The sequence below is a fragment of the Populus alba genome, chromosome 14, assembly GCF_005239225.2.
Source record: "Populus alba chromosome 14, ASM523922v2, whole genome shotgun sequence".
In the NCBI taxonomy this organism is placed as follows: Eukaryota; Viridiplantae; Streptophyta; class Magnoliopsida; order Malpighiales; family Salicaceae; genus Populus; species Populus alba.
The window spans coordinates 22,174,107-22,186,501 of NC_133297.1; the positions used below are offsets into that span (position 1 = coordinate 22,174,107).

General features: G+C 32.3%; 1 non-coding gene across 1 annotated transcript; it reads left to right on the forward strand.

The window, feature by feature from the left end:
- The first annotated feature begins 9,284 nt into the window (after positions 1–9,284).
- Positions 9,285–9,393, forward strand: LOC118031240 (small nucleolar RNA R71). Its single transcript, XR_004684496.1, has one exon. It is a non-coding gene; the product is annotated as a small nucleolar RNA R71 (small nucleolar RNA).
- Positions 9,394–12,395: the final 3,002 nt, after the last annotated feature.

Genomic DNA, 12,395 nt, shown 5'->3' on the forward strand with positions numbered 1-12,395 from the left:
GAAGAAAAGCTTAAGGAAATCAAATATTGCACTATCTACATATCAGTATCTGCAACCCAAGTTACTACGCTTATAGAGGTGTCTTAACACCTAATGCCCTAAGATTAATTGGTCTTGGAGTTATTAACCAAAAGCTCATTACATGGGTTAAAGATGCACTGTGTTTTAATTTATATGTATATATATTCAAAAAAAAAAAAAGATATCCCAACCCAAGAAAGTTAACCTTAAACATTAGAACATAATATTGTTTTTTTTTTTCCAAATAAAAGCCACATTATCTATGTTTTCATACATTGAGCACATAAAAAGGAAGGTTTATTAATATTTTTTTTAAAAGGTATTGAGTAGATATATATAAATTTAATGAGAGTTTGTTTATCTGAATAGATTAATGGAAGTTGAATGATGAATGCCTTGCTTTGTGGAATTTGCAAATTATTTTTCTATTTAACGCATTGATTACCAGGGACTAGTAATAAACTAGTTAGGGGGTGTGAGTAGTGCTTAAAAGTGCATTTTTATTAAGGTTTTATATCATCATTTTGCACTTGAAGTATCAATAACTTCTTGATGAAAGCATGTTTTATAATAACAAGTCTGATACTATAAGATACTTTTAATTTATAGTAAATGTTCATCTTAAATACAGGCCTATCACATAAATCAAATGATTGATTGATAGTTTAACTATGGAAATTTAAAAGACAAAGAGAAGGCCAAACTTAAAAAAAAAATGCTGGTTTAGTCCAAACTGGAACACTATTCGGTCATTGACCCATGCTGGTTTAGTCAAACTGGAACACTATTCGGTCATTGGGTCATATCTGGAGTTGTAGATCTTGGATTTAGGTCTGCTCTATATGGATGGAAAGCTAAGACATAGGCCTAAAACTTTCATGGGAGTCCAAGATTTAAAAAGCCTGTTTTCAGGTCCAAATTATAGCAACAACGGAGAAGTCTGAATTTATCCTGCAGCCCAAACATTGTTTAGTCTTCAGCCCATATCTCGAGTTCTAAAAGTCCAAATGACCTCAATTGTTTTTGTTGGAAAGCTGAGACAATTTTCTAAAACTTTCATGAGTTAAGTATGTTCAAATTCTGACGTTATCAATGACGTTTTGTTTAGACAAGAAAATAATGATAGTCACCAAGTTAAGATGTGGCCACCCACTCAATAATTAGTCATCAAATCAATAGTGCTAAATTTTGGCCTATAAAAGGAGGTATTTGCCATGCATTTAGTCTTCTTGATCTTCAGATTAAGATCATGCTCTTTATTTGTTTCTTTATATTTTTGTAATGTTTATGTTTTATTTTATGTTATATTTTCCTTAATCTTTTGTTTAGGCTTTTCATTTCCCTTACTATACTTATGTTCTTATGGTGTTTATTTATGTTTCTATTCTTCATTATGTTTAGCTAAGTTTATTATGTTAAGGCGAAAAGGTTTCACTAATGGTGTTAAAATAAGTATAATATAAACTCAACATGGACTTCAATGTTTATATCCAAGAAAGTTTGTTATTAACATGTCTTATCTTTTTATCTTATTAATTCTTAATACCTTGCTTGTTAAATGATTAATCTAGATTAGTGTTGTATAACACTTGGTACAACAAATGCTTGGCACTTTCATAGCCAACTGTATGGTATAACCTACACTTGTGCTATGAAAGGAACTTGTTTTGTTATTAACATAAGTTAACATCATGAATTCCTTACAATCTTTAAAAGTATGGTGTACTTAGATAAGATAATTAATATGATCAGTTTTACGACACTGTACTACCTTTTGTTTTGACACAAACTACACAGCCCCTTCGTAAAGATATAATTAACATAACACTGTCCATTGTCATTTTGAGAACAACCCCTCCCCCTGTATGATTTCTTTCCTACACAAACCTTCCTGGTTGAGTTCTTTCCTTTTTCTCTCTGTAATTTCCTGTTGCTTCCATGTTTCTCTTGTTGGATTTGAGAGCTGCAAACCATGTTTTTATTGCCTCATTTTAAAGGAAACAGCTGGTGCCTTACCCAAGATTACACCCTAGATTTAATGTAATATTTGTTTCCTAAATAGAGTTGCATTTTAGGTTATATAAGCCTGGGAGAAGAGAGGGATGGAAAAAAGAACAGAGAGAAAGAGGACAAAAAGGAGAGGAACGAAAGGAAAAAAAGAGAGCAAAACTACACTATTGAAAGAAAAAAAAACACAAAGGCAGGGGCGTGAACTCAACCAGCATAACACGCTTTCATTGCCATCTCCCTCATCATCTCCATGGAGAGGTAGGAAATAGAAGAAGGAAAAGAGGGAGCAGTAGAAAAAAATGAAAAGAGAACAAAGGGAGTAAAGATAAAATGTAAAGAACAGAAGGAGTTTTTGTTCGTTACTGTGAAAAGTGAAAGAAAGGAAAAGGAAAGCAAAATAGAGAAGGAGGGAAAGAGAAAAGAAGAAAACAGGAAGAAGCAAGGGAAAAAAGGCCAAAACCAACATGGCCATTTTTTTTTGCTAGAATTAGCAACCATCGATCGTGTGTAGAAGCTGTCGTGCCATCTCCTTCGCTTGTTTCAGCGCCAGGATCTGCAGAACAGAAGAGAGGATAGAATAGTTAAATCCAGTAGAGAAAGTGGAATGAAGACACGAAGATTAAGCTTAAAAGATGGGATGCCAACAGAGAATAGAGGGGAAAGAGCCGAAATAGAAGACAACACTAATAGACTAGCCGTCGCGCCTTCAACATCACCATCGTCCCTTCAGTTCTGCCTACAGGTTTGTTCTTCTAATCTCTTTGCATGAATTCATATTTGTGTTTTGTATTGTTCAAGTGAATTGTAATTCACTTGAATAGTAACTAGGCATGAACATGATTTTGACTAGTATTGGTCCAATTCTTTTGCAACAACAACTTCGTGAGGTTTGGTTAATCAATAATCTAGGGTTAGTTTACATCAATAACTATTTTTTAGTTTTAATATTAGGGTTTTGTTTTTACACTAAAACCTATTTTGATCAAATAATGATTACTAGTTGATAATCATTGATGTTTATGTCTTTGGTTTGTTCGTGTTTGGTATGGATCTTGATTAATGTTGTTGGGCATGTTCTTAGTTTTTTTTTCCAGGTCAAATCAGTGTTTTTTATTCGATTTATGGTTTAACCAAAGATTTTAGGTCAACATGATCAGGTCAAATTCAGGTCATTTGGGCAAGGCTTTGTTTGGTTTTTCAACTTTTTTGATAAGGGATTTTTGGCTTATTTTGACAGTTTTATTAAAAGAAAAAATTAGTTTTTGTCAAACAAAGCCTTAAAGAATAACAATAAAAAGTAAAACTATTATTTTTTAAAAAAAATAAAAAGGTTTCCTTGCATATGACTAAAAATCCTAAAAACATATTTTTGCATGTTTAAACTCTTTTTATTAATCAACTGGAAACCACACACAAAGAAGATTCCAATCGGATGATTTATCCTTAATAGTTCATTATAAATTTTTAACATGATCATATTAATTATCTTATTTTAGTAACACCATACTTTTAAATATTATCAGGAATTCATGATGTTAACTTCTGTTAACAACAAATCAAGTTCCTTTCATAGCACAAGTATAGGTCATACCATACGGTTGGCTATGAAAGTGTCAAGCATTTGTTGTACCAAGTGTTATATAACACAAATCTAGATTAACCATTTAACAAACATGGTATTAAGAATTGGTGAGGTAAAAAGATAAGACATGTTAATAACAAACTTTCTTAGATATAAACATTAAATTTCATGTTGAGTTTATATTATACATATTCTAATATCATTAGTGAAACCTTTTCACCTTGACATAATAAACTTAGCTAAACATAATGAAGAAGAGAAACATAAATAGACAACATAAGAACATAAGTATAGTAAAGGAAATGAAAAACATAAACAAGAGATTAAGGAAAATATAACATGAAATAAAACTTAAACATTACAAAAATATAAAGAAAATATAAAGAGCATGATCTTAATCTAAACAATCAAGATGCCTAAATGCATGGCAAATGCCTTCTTTTATAGGCCAAAATTTGGAACTATTGATTTGATGACTAATTGTTGAGTGGGTGACCAACTCTTGACGACGTGAAAATCCTTATCTTCTTGTCTAAATAAAACATCATTGCTAGAATCAAAACTGGAACCACCTGCACTCATGAAAGTTATAGTGAACTGTCCTATCTTTCCATGAAAAAAATGATTGACGTCATTTGAGCTTCTAGAACTTGAGATATGGGTTGAACACTGAATAGTGTCTGGGCTGTAGGACAGATTTGGACTTCTCCGTTGTTACTATAATTTGGACTTGAAAACGACCTTTTTAAATCTTGGACTCCACATGAAAGTTGTAGGCCTGTGTCTTATCAAATCTATCCAAAACATTGAGGTCATTTGGACATCTAGAACTCGAGATATGACCCAATTACCAAACAGTGTTCTAGTTTGGACTACACCAACATCTCTTTTCTAAGTTTGGCCCTCTCTTTGTCCTTTTAATTTCAGTACTTAAACTCATCAATCAATCCTTTCATTTATGTGGTAGACCTGTATTTAAGATGAACATTTACCATAAATTAAAGGTATCTTATATTATTAGGTATGTTATTATAAAACATGCTTTAGTTAAGGAGTTATTGATACTTCAAGTACACAATGATGATAGAAAACCTTGATAAAAATACACTTTTAAGTATTAATCACACACCTCAACCATGTTATTACTAGTCCTTAGTAATCAAAGTGTTAAAATAGAAAAACAATTTTAAAATTCCACAAAGCAAGGCCTTCATCATTCAACTTCCATTAATCTATCCAGATAAACAAAATCTCATTAAATTCATATATCTACTCAATATCTCTTAAACAATATATTAATAAACCTTTCTTTTGTGCTCAAAATATCAACATATAGTTATAGGGCTTTACTTGGAAAAAAATAAAATTTTGTTCTAATGTTTAAGGTTAACTTCCTTGGGTTAAGATTATTATCTTCTTCTTTTTTATTTTAATATACACATATAACTTAAAACACAATGCATCTTTAACCCATGTAACGAGTTTTCGACTAATGACTCGCAGACTAGTTGATCTTAGGGCATTAGGTGTTGAGAAACCCCTACGAGCTTAGTAACTTGGGTTGCAGATACTGATACGTAGATAGTGCAATGTTTGATTCCTTTAAGCTTTTCTCCTCAACCCATGCAACAAGTGTTAGGCCAATAGCTCCCGAGTCAGTTGGCTTTAGGGTATTAAGTGTTAAAACACCTTTTTGGGCTTAATTGCTTAGGTTAGGGAGGCTACGAAACCAAACTTATCTACATTTTTTATTTATTTATTTATTTATTTTTTGTTTTGTTTTTTGTTTTGTTTTTTTTTTTTTGCAAATTATATACTATCCCTTTCCCTTAGTTGTTACCTTTAACAAAAAAACATGAATAATATAATAATCCAATGTGTAACCCATAATCATATGTTAAAGTGTGTGTGTGAAAATGAAGATTTAAGAATACTTGTTAAATGAGCTTATGAGCAGAATCAAGTAATAACAATGCGAGAGTTTGTAAACCTTAATATTTCAAGAAGTATTCTGATAGACCTTGTTAAGAATGTTTACTAAGATGCGTCTCAAAAGTCACTTTAACAAAAAAAAAAAAACTCATTTACTCTGTCATCCTAGTAACAACAATTTTGCAAATAGTTTATGAAATAGAAAAACAGTTAGTTTTTATAAAAAAAAAAATATCAACCACTACCCTTTGCCCCTAACTAAAATGAGACATTGTCCTCAATGTCTTAAGGTAGAAAGATAGAGTATAGAAGACATCACCTGAAATAGCAAACACTGACAAACTTGAAACACACTTAAACAAATATAAGAAACAACAAAACACAATAATAAAACCAAAAGACACAGTTTTTACAAACGAAGGCTCTAATCCAATCTAAGCTTTTTACAGCTTTCCTTAGTTGACCAATTTATGCAACTCATAGAGGGATCGATTACAAGGATGAAAGATTGTAGTTGGTCAATCAAATGTTCAGCAGTAGTAGCAGTAGCAGCAGAGATTATGATTTGTCAAGTCGAAGATGTTAGAAATTCCTGTTCCACAACATAATCAAGAAAAGACAACGACTTATCATAAAACCATTAACAATTAATAGACATATGGGTTTATGATGAATGTGCAGTTGGGCCTAAGAGGAAATATGAAAGATCTCTTCCAATGTGCCCAGACCACCTAGTAAGGCAATGAAGGCATCAACGTGTTTAAATATTGTATTAATTTGATCACACATTGTGGAGACCTGTAGTTCCTCTCCAATTGTTTTTCGAATGATGCCCCCTTGTGCTAAAGCTTTGGGGAAAACCCCCAAAACTTGACTACCTCTTAAAAATGCAGCTATTGACACTCCCCCCATTAACCCAAGGTTGCCTCCCCCATACACTAAACAAATCTTTCTCTCAGCTAGTACCTGATCAAGATGATTTGCTGATTCTAAAAACTCTATTTGCTTCCCAAAACTGGATCCACCAAAAACACAAATATTTTTTATGTGATGACTTGAGTAACTTGTCATTTCTACACACTTCTATATTTGATAAATGTATGGGTTGAGTAGAAATAAATGGAAGTAAAAGAAGAATTTATAGATGAGAAATTGAAAATACAATCATACCACCTATATGTAGGCCAACTAAAGTCTCACACACTCTCTCTCTTTCTCTCTTTATTTATTTACTTATTTTAAAAAAGCATGTGTATGTACAAGTAGTTGTGATTATGGCTTACATCTTCCCTTGGTTTTAAATCCAAGAACGGCTTAAACGCCCTCTATGGGTTCGGGATAGGCTTCCCATCCAGATTTCTTAAAAACTGGCAAATAGGGTCCTTTTTAGTCAAATTCCCAAGACTATGTCGAGCATGTTATTTATGAAAATGGGGTCATAAGTGATGAAAAGCACAATGCACATCTCCATCAGGATATGTCTCAAAAGTCAATAGAAGATTATTTAATGATTCCTTATGTTTTGAAATAACTACTGACTTTTGACAGTTTTCATAAGCATTGCAAAATACATGTGTCTTTGAACATGGTGGGCCAATAAAATCTACATTGTAAGATTTTACAGTCATCTTTTTTGACAAAAAATGACTCCCACATGCCTTATAATGACAAAATTTAATGACACTACTTACTTAGTGTCAGGAATGTTTTTTTTGAAATATTTGATCAGGACAATATTTGAATAAGTATGAGTCATCCCAACAAAAGTTTTGCACGTCGCTCAAAAGCTTTCTTTTGTCTTCGATACTCTAGTGAGCTGGCAAAAATCCTGAAGCAAGAAAATTGATATTTTTAGCAAATCAAGGCATTGAACTAAGAGAAAGTAAGGATTCATTAGGAAAGTAATCATCGATTGGTGTGATGTCAGATGTCAAATCTGTTGTCACTCTTGACAAAAGATCTACATCAACATTTTCGGTGCCTTTTTCACCCATGATTTCTTCCCGAGAATAAATCATTTACAAATCTTATGATTCATCAAACTTAGTTTTACTTAAAGTAGATTCAAGTTAATCATGAACTAATTCTTCAATAAAATCTACTTCTTGTAAATCATTATCATCTCCAGGTTGCTTGCAGATATTGATAACATTCATCTCCAATGTCATGTTTCCAAATAATAGCTTCATTAGTCTATTCCTACAATTAATCAATGCATTAGAAGTTGCAAGAAATAGACGTCCTAAAATAACAGGAATTGAATTACATGCTTCAACAAGTTCTGTATCCAAGACAACAAAATCTACAGGGTAAATGAATTTATCAACTTGTACTAACACATCCTCAACTATTCCTCTAGGCACTTTCACAGATCTATCAGCAAGTAAAAGAATTACAGAGGTTGGTTTTAACTCACCTAGATTGAGACTTTGAAAGACTAAATATGAAAGTAAATTCACACTAGCTCCAAGATCAAGTAAGGCTCTTTCAATTTTATGTTCTCCAATAAAGCAAGAAATTGTAGGACAACCAGGGTCTTTATATTTCAAAGCATTATTTTTCTTAAGAATAGCACTTACTTACCATTCTTTTTCACATTTAGTTTTCTCTTCAAAGTGCATAGATCTTTCAAAAATTTAGCATAGAAAGGTACTTGTTTAATAGCATCCAACAAAGGTATATTGATCCTTACATGTTTGAAAGTTTCAAAGATTTCAGAGTTGTGATTGACTTTCCTTTGTTTGGTCATGGCATGAGGAAAATGAAGTGTTGGCGGAGAATCAGTCTTTTCTTTACAATGTTCAAATACAACCCCTTCCTTACCCTTAAAGATTGACTCATCATTTTTTTCACAAGGTTCAAGAGTGGGTTTTTCAATAACCTTACCACTACGAAGAGTGATGACTGATTTGACTTGATCCTTGTGTTGGCTTCCAGAACTACTTGCATTTGCATTGTATTGCCCTTTTGAATTTTGTTGTGGTTGAGATGGAAACTTACCTTTCTCTTATAAACTGAGAGTAGACGTTAAATTTGCAAGAGTATCTTTAAAATTTGTCATGCCTTGAGCAAGTTGAGTGTTGATTGCCTCTTGCTTTTCAATGCATGCAATGTTTCCTTAAGATTTCTTCTAAGAGGTGGAGCATAAGGAGGTGCATATCCATGAGAATTTTGGAAGTTATGGTGTGCTTGAAATGGTGGTTGTGAAGTTTGTGAATTATTGTTATCACTCTTTCAACTGAAATTTGGGTGATTTCTCCAACCAGGGTTGTATGTTTGCAAGTATGGGTTATGATTAGGCCTTTGAAAACTGTTTAAAGCATGAGCTTGTTCATGAAGGCATTCCTTGAAAGAAGGCAAAGTTGGACTGACATTGGTTGCATGCTTATTTGTTTCACATATTTGACACCTAATGTCTTGAATAGATTTTAATTGACCACTATTTTTCAATTCTAGTGCCTCGACTTTTCTAGCTAAAGATGCAAACTTGGCTTGGAGGTCGTGATCTTCCCTAAGGTTATACATACCTCTACCATATGTATGAGGTTGGGTTTTACTTGGTGCCTCATAAGTGCCCGCAGTGTCCCAATTTTGCGCATTTTCAGCTAGCAAGTCTAGGTACTCCATTGCTTCATTAGGGTCTTTATCTTCAAAAGTTCCATTGCACATCAATTCAACCATTTGCCTATCTTTAGGTGTTAACCCTTCATAAAATTGTGAAACCAATCTCCATGTTTCAAAACCATGATGAGGGCAAGTATTAAGCAAGTCTTGATACCTATCCCAACATTGGTAAAATGTTTCACCTGGTTTTTGAGCAAAAATGGTGATTTGTCTTTTAAAAGAGTTAGTTCTATGAGATGGAAAAAACTTTTTTTTAATTGTTGTTGCATTTCATCCTAAACACGAATGGATCCTGACCTAAGATTTTGTAGCCATGTTTTAGCTTTATCTTTTAATGAAAAAGGAAAAAGCTTTAATCTAATGGTTTTCATACTACAATTTAAGTCATTATAGGTGTTAAATTCAAATTCTCTCAAATGCAAGTATGGATTTTCTAGATCTAAGCCATGAAAAGAACGTAAAAGTTGAATAATATCTGGCTTAAAATTAAAATGAGATGCATCAGGAGGGAAAACTATGCATGAGGGTGCACTTGTTCTTGTGGGATTCATATGGTCTCTAAGTGTTCTAACACAGTTATTCTCATTATTATTATTATGAAGTGATTGGTTATCTTCTTCGGTCATATTTTCTGAAAATGATAAGGATACCCTACAAAGTCTACCATTTAATGTACGTGACCAAACACTCATGCACGTGTAGAAAGAGAATAAAAGGAAGAAGAAAACAATAGAAAAGGAAACAAAATTAGATACAAGTGAAAAGCGAAAATAAAATAAATACTATAACTTTTGTAACACCATACTTTTAAATATTGTCAAGAATTTATGATGTTAACTTTTGTTAACAACAAATCAAGTTCCTTTCATAGCACAAGTGTAGGTTATACCATACGGTTGGCTATGAAAGTGCCAAGCATTTGTTGTACCAAGTGTTATACAACACAAATCTAGATGAACCATCTAACAAACAAGGTATTAAGAATTAGTGAGATAAAAAGATAAGACATGTTAATAACAAACTTTCTTGGATATAAACAGTGAAGTTCATGTTGAGTTTATATTATACATATTCTAACATCATTAATGAAACTTTTTCACCTTGACATAATAAACTGTGCTAAACATATTGAAGAAGAGAAACATAAATAAACAACATAAGAACATAAGTATAGTAAAGGAAATGAAAAGCATAAACAAGAGATTAAGGAAAATATAACATGAAATAAAACTTAAACATTACAAAAATATAAAGAAAATATAAAGAGCATGATCTTGATCTGAACAATAAAGATGCCTAAATGCATGGCAAATGCCTTCTTTTATAGGCCAAAATTTGAAACTATTGATTTGATGACTAATTGTTGAGTGAGTGGCCAACTCTTGACTTGGTGAAAATCTTGACTTAATGGAAATCCTTATCTTCTTGTCTAAAACAAATGTCATTGCTAGCTGACACGACCAAAAGCTTGATGTCTTCTCCCAAGTGCAGGAGTGTCGAAGTAATAAATAACCCGGCAAGACCGGGGTCGAACCACAGAGAGGTTAATTGTATAAATTATAAATAACAAGACAACAACAACAATAACATCAATAACAACAACAACAATAATAACAATAATTATTATTATTATACTCAGTACGTGGCGTTGTTATACCTGAGAATGATCTAAAAGATCGGGTCATAGGTTTCCAGCCTATATACTGAGTTTATGAAAAGATCAAAGATATATATTATATAATATAAACAGAATGTAAATAATAATAATAATAATAATAATAATAATAATAACAGAAGAAGATGAAGAAATTAATGAGAACTTTGAGTTGGAAGATTAACGTAAGGATTAAGCAACGATAAAAACAAATGTCAAGGTTAGAGGATCCACTAATGGTACTTCAAACAAGTATAATATAAACTCTTATTACTCAATTGAAAACCACACATAAAGGAGGTTCCAATCAGATTATAAATTGTTAACATGATTGCATTAGTTATCTTATTCGAATAAAGCTAATACTTGTAAATGTTGGCAGGCATTCATGATTATAACTTATGTTAACAACAAATCAAGTCCCTTTCATAGCTCAGGTGTCGGTTATACCATACAGTATGGGCTATGAAAGTACCAAGTATTTGTTGTACCAAGTGTTATACAACATAAATCTAGATTAACCATTTAACAAGCAAAGTATTAAAAGTGAACAAGATAACAAATATAAAACATGTTAGTATCCAACATTAAGGTCCATGTTAAGTTTATATTATACTTATTCTTACACCATTAATGTACCCTTTTCGTCTTGACATAATTAACTTAGCTAAACATAATGAAAGAAAGAAACATAAATAAACAAGATAAGAACATAAATGAGAAAGAAGTTAACTAAGTAAAGGAAAGGAAATGAAGTGCATAAACTTGATATTAATGAAAGCAAAACATAAGCAATACAAAGAGAGAAAGCAAGAGCATGATCTTGATCTGGAAACCAAGATTCCTCAATACATGGTAAGTGCCTCCTTTTATAGGCCAAAATTTGGAACTATTGATTTGTTGACTAATTGATGAGTGGGTGGCCATATCTTGACTTGATAACAATCCTTATCTTCTTGTCTGAACAAGACGTCATTGCTAACATCATCATTTGCCCAGAATCCTCAGGAATGTTCTAGGAAATTGTCTCAGCTTTCCAACAAAAAAAAGATGAGGTCATTTGGACTTCTAGAACTCAAGATATGGGCTGAACACTAAATAGTGTCTGGGCTGCAGGACAGCTTCGGACTTCTTCGTTGTTCCTATATTTTGGACTTGAAAACGGCCTTATTAGATCTTGGTGTCCAAATGAAAGTTGTAGGCCTATGTTTTACCTTTCCATACATATAAAATGGACCTAAATCTGAAATCTAGAGCTCCAGATATGATCCAATTACCGAGCAATGTTCCGGTTTGGACTGCACCGACATCTCTTTTCTAAGTTTGGCCATCTCTTTGTCCTTTAACTTTCAATGCTTAAACTCATCAATCAATCCTTTTATTTATGTGATAGTCCTGCATTTAAAATGAGCATTTACCATAAATTAAGGTATCTTATAATATCAAACTTGTTATTATAAAACATACTTTAGTTAAGGAGTTATTGATACTTCAAGTGCAAAATGATGATATAAAACCTTGATAAACATGCACTTTTAAGTACTAATCACACCCCCCAACCAGCTTATTACT